The sequence below is a fragment of the Erythrolamprus reginae genome, chromosome 3 (assembly GCF_031021105.1).
Source record: "Erythrolamprus reginae isolate rEryReg1 chromosome 3, rEryReg1.hap1, whole genome shotgun sequence".
Classification (NCBI taxonomy): Eukaryota; Metazoa; Chordata; class Lepidosauria; order Squamata; family Dipsadidae; genus Erythrolamprus; species Erythrolamprus reginae.
The window spans coordinates 97272407-97282218 of NC_091952.1; positions in this window are offsets into that span (position 1 = coordinate 97272407).

Below are 9812 nucleotides of genomic sequence, written 5' to 3' on the forward strand. Positions count from 1 at the left end.
CTGAGCAGGATATTGGGAGCATTGAGAATCACCAGATTGAGAGCGTTGAAAATCACCAGATTGAGAGCGATGAAAATCTGTTCTTCTAGGCTGATTGTGCCGTGGATATCTTGGAGTGTAGCCCCTTTGTTGGTAGCTGTGACTCATTGTAGGTTTGTAACCAGGTGCTGTAGTTTTGAGTCTACTTTGCATAATCACTTCTTCTTCTGTTAACAGCTTACATACTCTGGACGTAGTTCTTTGAGCTAAAGGTATGTTATTATACTTTGTAATAGCATCTTTCCATTCATAATTTAAAGACGTGATTATTGCGGTTGTCATCTGTATGTCGTCTATTTGATAGCCTCTCTCTATCAGATCCTTTTGCATTGCTAGAAGTTTAGATAAGTGTGGAGCAATTTAGATTTAAAAGAGATTACTAACCGACCTCTGCTGCCATGTCAGAATGAGGGGAATTAAAGTCCGTTTGAACCTTAAATCATTCTGGAGGTGATGGATTGAGAGAGCAGACATTTGTTGTCAGAGCAAGATTTCTTTTTATCATAAAAGTAGAAAATTAAATATGTCATGAGAGACAAATAAAAAATACATCTTCACATTATGGCTGCTAACACAGGACTGACTTAATTAAAATGGAGAGGAGGATAAAGACGAATGTGAGCTATAATGACGTGGCAGGATTTTACATCATAGTAGGAGGAGCTAATAAAACACACACGCAGTTAACTATTTAATTACTGAATGTCTCTGAATGTCTTTGGGGCTGTCAATATTCAGCGTGACAAGGTCTGCGGCATCTCTCAGAAAGGGAGAGGCTATGACTCCACGGGTAATAAATTCTTTCCTGGGGTATACAATCAATGGCAATGGGGGGGCAGACCAGATGGATCATCCTCACCCGCTTCCGGAAAATAAAAATCAGGCTCTGGTTCAAGAGGTAAAAAATAAGTAAGGCCAGGGGTCATCATAGACACAGTTTCAGAAGCATAGAGACCAAAAGAAAGAAGCATACGCCCAAAATAAAAAATTTCAGCCTTTGGTGCGGGGCTAGCTGAATGCCCCCACTCTAGTTTTCCTGGTCCTGGGGCTGAGGTTGAGGCTGTACTTTACATTGATTTGCCCAATGATACCGTTTCTTGAATTTGGGACAAAGAGTGCGTGGTTTGGCTGTGCTAGGGTTAAAACGTTGCTTTTGGGCGCCCCCCCCCTCCTAGGGCCTGTACTGGTTTTTGAAATGACCATATTTACTGCAATTATAACAGTTGCCAGATCGTGGATTGGGGTTAAACCTTTGCAATGCCATGTACAGTAATACCTCGTCTTACGAACCTAATTGGTTCCGGAAGGAGGTTCGTAAGGTGAAACGTTCGTAACACGAAACAATGTTTCCCATTGGAAACAATGTAAAAGCGATTAATGTGTGCAAGGGGAAAAAAAATCCCCAAATGGTGCTCCGCTGGGCGCCGCTGCCCAGCTGTCACCTTTTAAAAGAACCGTTGTACATACCTGAACGGTCTTCTCAATGCTCTGGAAGGAGTCCAACATGGGTTAAAATCCAATCCTATTGGTAGAGACTGAGTTAACTTAAATAATTAGCAGGCACCGCCCCCTAGTAGCCCCCAAGAGCTCAGTTTTAAAAACGAAGACAATGTAAGAACAACAAGAATTTATTGAACATTAATAACATATAACTTTAAACAACCCAAATACTCCGGCGACCTGGCCAAAAACCATGCCGGGTGGGTTTGGACTCTCCTTCCAGAGCATTGAGAAGACCGTTCAGGTATGTACAACGGTTCTTCTCCAGTGCTACTGGAAGGAGAGTCCAACATGGGATATACCAAAGATCAAATCCCTTGGGTGGGAAAAGGCTGCGTCAAGGTCGTTGGAGTGGTACACACTCGTTGCAAGACACGTCTGCCAAATGAAGCCTCCACCGAAGCTAGGGAGTTTAGGTTATAGTGGCGGATAAAGGTAGAAGGAGAAGCCCAAGTCGCTGCTCGGCAAATGTCCTCGATGGATGGTTGAGTCGCCCAAGCTGCCGATGCAGCTGCACTTCTGGTAGAATGTGCTGTCACCCCTGCCGGAGGTGACAAGGATCGTGCTTTATAAGCCTCCTCGATGCAATCTCTAAGCCAGCGACTGAGAGACTGAGATGAAACACCCAGTCCCATCTTATTCTGGGCAAAAGAGACAAATAGTGTCTCGGTCTTTCTGAAAGGTGCTGTCCTCCTAATGTAGAGCTTCAAGGCTCTCCTGACATCAATCTTGTGCCACCTGAGCTCCGAAGGATGTTGGCCGTGCGTACAAAAGTCTGGGAGCACAAGTTCTTGTTTCCTGTGAAACCCAGAATTCACTTTTGGAATGAAAGAGGGATCCAACCTCAACACAACCCTATCTGGATGAAAGATACATAAATCCTGTCTAATAGACAGGGCGGATAGTTCAGAAACTCGTCGGGCCGACGTAATCGCCACTAGAAATAAGGTTTTAATCGAGATCAATCGGAATGGAATAGATCTCATGGGCTCAAAGGGAGGTCCGGTAAGCGCCCGCAGGACCAGAGAAAGATCCCATGTCAGGAATCTCCGTATTGGAGGGGAGTGCGTGTTAATGGCACCTTTAATGAAGTCCCTTATCCACGGATGTTGAGCCAGAGAACGGGTTTCTGACAATCGAAGGATAGTTGAAAGAGCGGCTACCTGCCTCTTCAGTGTGTTAGGAGCTAGTCCTCGTTCAATGCCCGATTGTAGGAATTCCAACACTGAAATTATGGACGCCTCCTTAGGATCAGCATGATGGTCCGAACAGAATCTACAAAAAGCTGCCCACGTTGCTTGGTACACTCTCGTTGTTGAGGGACGACGGGCAGCCTGCATTGTGCTAATGACTTTATCTGGTAGCAACTGCTGTTTCAGTCTATCCCTCTCACATGCCAGACGGCTGGAACCACTGAGGGTCCGGATGTTGAATGGACCCCTGGCTGAGGGAAATGTCTTGATCTGGAATCCTCCAAGGGGAGGTCACTGATATGGCCGTCAGGTCTGCAAACCATGGGCGTTGAGGCCAGTGAGGCGCCACCACAATCACTTCTGCCCGTTCCTGAATTATTTTGTCCAACACTCTCTGCAAGAGGCATGTTGGAGGAAAGGCATACAGCAGACCTTGAGGCCAGGGTGACAAAAGAGCATTGACCCCTTCTGCCCCCAGAGTCGGAAAACGGGAGTAAAATCTCCCCAATTGTGTATTGACGTTGGTTGCAAAGAGATCCACCACTGGAGACCGGAAGCGGTGAACTACTTGTTGGAATAGGCCAGGGTCCAGTCTCCATTCCGAGGGATCCACGGTCGATCTGCTCAACCAGTCCGCCTGAATGTTGCTGGTCCCCGCGATGTGTTCTGCGGTCAATGAGGCCAACCTGTGTTCGGCCCAGTTGAACAATTCCGTAGTCAAGGTCATGAGTCGGCGAGACTTTGTTCCTCCCTGATGGTTTAGGTGAGCCCTGGTAGCCACGTTGTCGGTCAATACTAGGACATGTCTGCCCTGGACCAAGCGTGCAAAGGTTTGTAGGGCCAGGAAAACTGCCTTGAGTTCGAGGTAATTGATATTTACAGGGCTCAAGTCTTCTGGTGTCCAAAGTCCCTGGGCCAAATGAGAACCCATGTGAGCCCCCCAGCCTGACAGACTCGCATCTGTGGTGAGAATAAGGCGGTCTTGGTCGCGAAAAAGTGAACCCTGAAGTAAGGCTGGGGAGGTCCACCATTGCAGTGATTCCCTGACCACTCGTGGAATCCTTACTCGTCTGTGCGAGTGACTCACTCTGGCCCTCTGCGAAGGAAGGAGAAACCATTGAAGGGCCCTGATATGGTGCCGAGCCCAAGGCACAATTCCTATGGACGACACCAAAGTCCCTAACACCTTTGAAAGTAGGGCCAGAGATACTCGATCCTGGTGTTGGATGTTGGAAACCAACGACCAAATGTTTGCTATCCTGTCTGGGGATAAGGTTACGATACCTTCGGTTGTATTTATGATAGATCCCAGATGGAGTAGCTTGGTTGTGGGGAGAAGATGACTTTTCTCCTCGTTTATGGTGAAGCCATGGAATTCTAAAGTTTGTCTCGTCAAAGCTAGATCCTCTAGCGCTTTGGTGTGGGACCTGGACAGGATGATAATATCGTCCAGGTATGCCAGTAGTCTGATGGATTGAGACCTCAGATGGGCTGTCAAGATGTCGAGCAGTTTGGTAAATGTCCGAGGAGCCGATGATAGGCCGAACGGCATGGCTCGTTATTGATAATGAGATCCATTTAGGTAAAAGCGGAGAAATCTGCGATGAGCTGGAAGAATTGGTATATGCAAATAAGCCTCTTTTAAGTCTAGCGATGTCATAAGATCCTGATGGCGGATAGAGGCCAGAATGGTTTGGAGGGAATGCATCCTTAACCTTCGGTACTTGATATAAGTATTTAGATGCTTCAGGTTCAGGATCATTCTGAAACCTCCCGATGACTTTGGCACCAGGAATACTCTTGAGTAGAAACCTGTACCTTCCTCTAGTATTGGCAACTTTTCTATCGCTTGAATATCTAAAAATGAGTGATCTCTTGACGCAATTTAATTTTCCTCTGGGGATCTCGCAGAAGTGGGCACTGGATAAATCTTGCTGGTGGGGGCTGGAGGAACTCCAAGCGCAGCCCTTGAGATACAGTGGCCAACGCCCATCTGTCGGAGGATGAGGTCCACCAGGAGGCACTGAAGTTTTGGAGTTTGCCTCCTAAGGGTTGGGGTGCAAAGTCATTTGGTACGCTTGAAGCCCCTCTGACCGCCTCTAAAGGAGCGCCTCTGTTGAAATCCTCTTTGCCTATCCTGAGAGAACGCACGGTCTCCTCTGAACGTATTCTGGTGGTATTGGTTCTGAGGATAGGGTCTTGCGTTCTGACCTGTGTTGGAAGAGGTGTCCCACCGAAAGGACTGTCTGCACGCATAAGGGCCTGCCCGGCGCTCCCGGCGTCTGTAAGCCTTGGGGAGTGACTTTCTTTTGTCCTTGTCCTCAATGAGAACTGGCTCTAAGGCTTCCCCAAAAAGCTTATCTCCCTGAAAGCACGATGAGGCCAGATTCCACTTTGATTTTAAATCAGCCGGCCAGTTCCTCAGCCAGAGGAGACGCCTGGAGGAGAGTGTGGTTGTCATACTCCGGGCAGAAAACTTGGCCGCGTGGAGGGTGGCATCAGCTGAAAATTCTGCCGCTGCCAGAAGTTTACCTAGGTTTTGCCGAAGGCGGCCGTCCTCTGGTCCTAGTCGGGCTTGCATTTCCTGCAACCACACTATCGATGCCCTGTTGAAAAATGATGCAGCATCCGCCGCTCGAAACCCCCAGCTCGCCATCTGGTGCGTTTTACGCAAGAGGACCTCAGCCTTTCTGTCCTCTGGTTTAAGGCTGTCACCCATCTCGGAAGGAACTAAAGCCTTGGAAATCAGCTGCATTACTGGCTGATCTATGGGAGGAAATTCTAAAAGCTTTTCCACCTCCTCATCGAAGGTGTAAAATTTCCTCTCCATGGCTGAGGGGCCTTAAGCAGCTGCCGGGTATTGCCAGGGGCGCTTCACGCTTTGACAGAAAATTTCCGAGGAAGGAATGTGGTCTGACTCGGGTTGAGGCTCCTTAAATAACACCACAGAAGGTTTGGCCTCGCCAGTGGTCTCATCAGGTTTGGTAGGCCCAGGTAAGTCTACTGCCTGCTTGGCTTTATGGAGTAGAACTCTAAAAACTGATGCTTTGAACAACCCCGCAATAACAGGCTGTTCAGGGGCCGTTTCATAATCAGATAAATCATATTCCTTTTCAATTTCCTCAAAGGGAGATTCTTCAGTCCAAGACCCCAAACCCGAGGGGGGCGGAGCAGACCACAAGTTCCTAGATTGTAATGGGCGAGTTGGTTGACTATGTTGATTCACCCCAGCTGCCATTCCTTGCGAATAGGTGTTTGTGATAATGTCCTGCAGCATGGGGAACATTTGTTGCCAGGCCTCTGGCTGTACACGAAGCCCTGCCACTGTAGGCGTGAAAGTTGCTGTTGGGCCTTGCATGCTCCTCACTGAGTGAGATGTAGAGCCTGGCCTAGGTATGCTGAGGCCTGGAGAAGGAAGAACCTGAGGCATGGATGATGTCTGCCTGTCTGGAGACCAATCCCTCTCAGATAAGGCCTCTGAAGGTCTGGAGATGAACTGAGGAATTGAGGGTTGTCTGACCAAGCCCAAATGCTGCAAGGACAGTGAAGGGATGGGTGGGGGAACATGAAGAGCTGCCTCCAGCTTCTGTTCCAAGGCCTTGATACGCCTTTCTGCCTCTTTAAGGGAAGAAGAGGGGGCGTGAAATGTCTTGGCCTTATTTATTTATTTATTTATTTATTTATTATTTATTAATAGAGTTGAAAAGGACCGTTAGGTCATCGAGTCCAACCCCCTGCCTGAGCAGGAAACCCTACAGAACCCCAGCCAAATGGAAGTCCAATCTCCTCTTGAAGGTGTCCAGAGTTGGGGAGTTCACCACCTCCCCTGGCAGGCAGTTCCATTGGTTGATCGCTCTGACCGTCAAGAAGTTCTTCCTTATTTCCAGGTTGAATCTCTCCTTGGTCAGCTTCCAACCATTGTTCCTCGTCCGGCCCTCTGGTGCCCTGGGGAATAAAGAGACCCCCTCCTCACCGTGGCAACCCCTCAAGTATCTGTAAACTGCTATCATGTCCCCTCTAGACCTTCTTTTTTCTAGGCTGTCCGTGCCCAGTTCTCTCAATCTCTCTTCGTAAGTCTTGGTTTCGAGTCCCCTAATAATTTTGGTTGCTCTTTTTTGCACTTTCTCCAGAATTTCGATGTCTTTTTTGTAGTGAGGTGACCAAAATTGGATGCAGTACTCCAGGTGGGGTCTGACCAGGGCATAGTACTTCCCTGGTCTTCGAGCGTATTCCTCTGTTGATGCAGCTTAGGATTGAGTTGGCTTTTTTGGCTGCTGCTGCACATTGCTGACTCATGTTTAGTTGATTGTCCACCAAGACTCCAAGATCTCTTTCGCAGTCACTACTGCTGAGTGGGATATCTCCCAGGCTGTATCTATGTCTAGGGTTCTTTTTGCCGAGCTGGAGGACTCTGCATTTGTCGGTGTTGAACCTCATTTTGTTGGTATGGGCCCACTGTGATAGTCTGTCTAGGTCTTCTTGTACTCTGAGCCTGTCCTCAAGGGTGTTGGCTACCCCCGCCAGCTTGGTGTCATCTGCAAATTTTATTAGTTCCCCTTTTATTCCCTCGTCCAGGTCGTTGATGAAGATGTTAAAGAGTACAGAACCCAGGACAGAGCCCTGTGGTACTCCACTGTCTACTTTTTTCCATGTGGATTTGGTGCCGTTGAGGACAACTCGTTGGGTGCGGTTGGTCAGCCAACTGTTTATCCATCTACATGTGTAGTAGTCTACTCCATTTTTTTCTAGTTTGTGGATTAGGAGATTGTGGTCGACTTTATCGAAAGCCTTACTGAAGTCCAAGCATATGAGGTCCACTGAGTTGCGTTGGTCAACTGACTTGGTTATGGTGTTGAAAAATGATATGAGATTGGTTTGGCATGATTTGTTTCTGATGAATCCGTGCTGGCTATTGGATATGATCTTGTTTGTTTCTAGGAAGTGGGTAAGTTGTTTTTTGATTATTTTCTCCAGTATTTTTCCAGGTATAGAGGTCAGACTGATTGGTCTGTAGTTACCTGGGTCGGTCTTTTTGCCTTTTTTGTGGATGGGGACTACGTCAGCTCGCTTCCAGTCTTCCGGTAGGTCTCCAGTGATCCAGGATATTTGGTAGATGAGGAGGAGTGGTTCCGCTATGGTGTCTGCCAATTCTTTTAGGACTTTGGGGTGAAGTCCGTCTGGCCCTGGTGATTTGTATTCGTTGAGTTCCCTCAGGTAGTCCCTCACTGTCCTTTTGTCTATGTTGAGTTTGGTTCTGGGGCAGTTTGTTGCAGTTAAATTGCAGATTGGTTGGAGGGAGGTTCCCTTTTGTGTGAAGACTGATGCAAAGTAGGCGTTGAGTAGCTGTGCTTGGTCATTGCTGTCTGTGATTTCTCTACCCTCTTCGTTTTTTAGTGTGACGATTGTTTCTTTGATTTTCTTCTTATTGTTGATGTGTTGGAAGAATCTTTTTTTGTTGTCTTTGACTTCCGCTGCAAGGTGTTGTTCATATTGTGCCTTTGCTGTTTTTATTTTTTGTTTGCAGGAATTGGCTGTTTGCTGATATTCCGCTTTGGTTATGAGTCCTTCTTTCCATTGTTTGTACTTAGCTTTTTTTCCTTTTATGTCATCTGCGAGGGCTTTGTTTAGCCATGCAGGTTTAGTTTTGGTTTTCCTGTTTTTCCTTTTCATGGGGATTGCGTTGTTTTGGGCGTCTATGATGCTGTTTTTTAGGATCGCCCAGGCTTCCTGAGTGGTTTTTCCTTCTAAGAGTTCGTTCCAGGGGCATTGTTCAAGGTTCGCTCTGAGCTTGTTAAAGTCCGCTTTTCTGAAGTCTGGGACTGTGGTGGTGTTGGGTATAGTAGCTAGTGATTGCACTATGTTGAATTTGAGGATGACGTGGTCGCTCTCTCCCAGTTTCCCTTCTTCTTCTGTTCCCTCTATTGTTTCTTCCCTGTTTGTTAGTATTAGGTCTAATATAGTATTCCCACTGGTTCCTGTTTCAACTTTTTGGGTTAGAAAGTTGTCAGCTAGACTGGAAAGAAATTTGGCAGACTTTCCGCTTGGTGCTGAGTTAGTTTTCCAGTTGATGTCTGGGTAGTTGAAGTCCCCCATTATTGTTGTGCTGTGTTTGTTGCATATGTCTGTTAGTTGGCATGTGAAGAGGTCGTCCATTGTGTCTGTATGATTGGGTGGTCTGTAGTATACTCCAATTGTGGTGTTGCTCTTTTTTTCTTTTATGATTTCTAGGGGGTTATCATCTTTGGTTGGATGTAGTTCTGTGGCAGTGTAGTGGTCTTTGATGTATAGTGCAACACCTCCTCCTTTCTTGTTTGACCTGTTCTTCTTGAAGAGGTTGTAACCCATTATCTGTGTGTTCCAGGCGTGCGTTTCGTCCCACCAGGTTTCTGTGATTCCAATTAGATCGTATTGGCCCTCGTGTATTAATAATTCCAGTTCATCCTGTTTGTTTCCCAAGTTTTGTGCGTTTGTGTACAGGCATTTTAGATGTTTCTGTTTGTTTGCAGGTAGAAATTTTTTATTCTCAGGTTTGTTTGTAGGCTTGTCCCATTCCCCTTCCTTGTTTTGTTCAGTGTTTTGTCGTATAGTTTGGTCACCCTCCCCTCTCAGAGCTAGTTTAAAGCCCTCCTGATGAGTTGAGCTAGTCGGTTGCCTAGGAGGTTCTTCCCCGCTCTAGTGAGGTGTAGCCCGTCGCTTGCTAGAAGCCCTTCTTGGAGATAGTGCAGGCCATGGTCGAGGAAGCCAAAGTTCTTATGACGACACCATCCTTTAAGCCAGTGATTTATCTGCGGGATTTTGCATTCTCTGGTGGGGTGTCGTCCTCTAGTGGGGAGGATGGAAGAAAAAACAACCTGAGCACCTGTTTTTCTGATAGTGTTGCCCAAGTGGTCATAGTCTTTCATAATTTGGTTCATGTCTTTCCCTGTGTCGTTGATTCCCGCATGAATCACCAATAGTGGGTAGTAGTCCATGGGTTTGAGTATTTTGGTGAGGTTTTCAGTTATGTCAGAGATTTTAGCTCCAGGGAGGCAGCACACCTCTCTAGATTGGTTGTCTGGTCTGCAGATGGGAGGCTCAGTT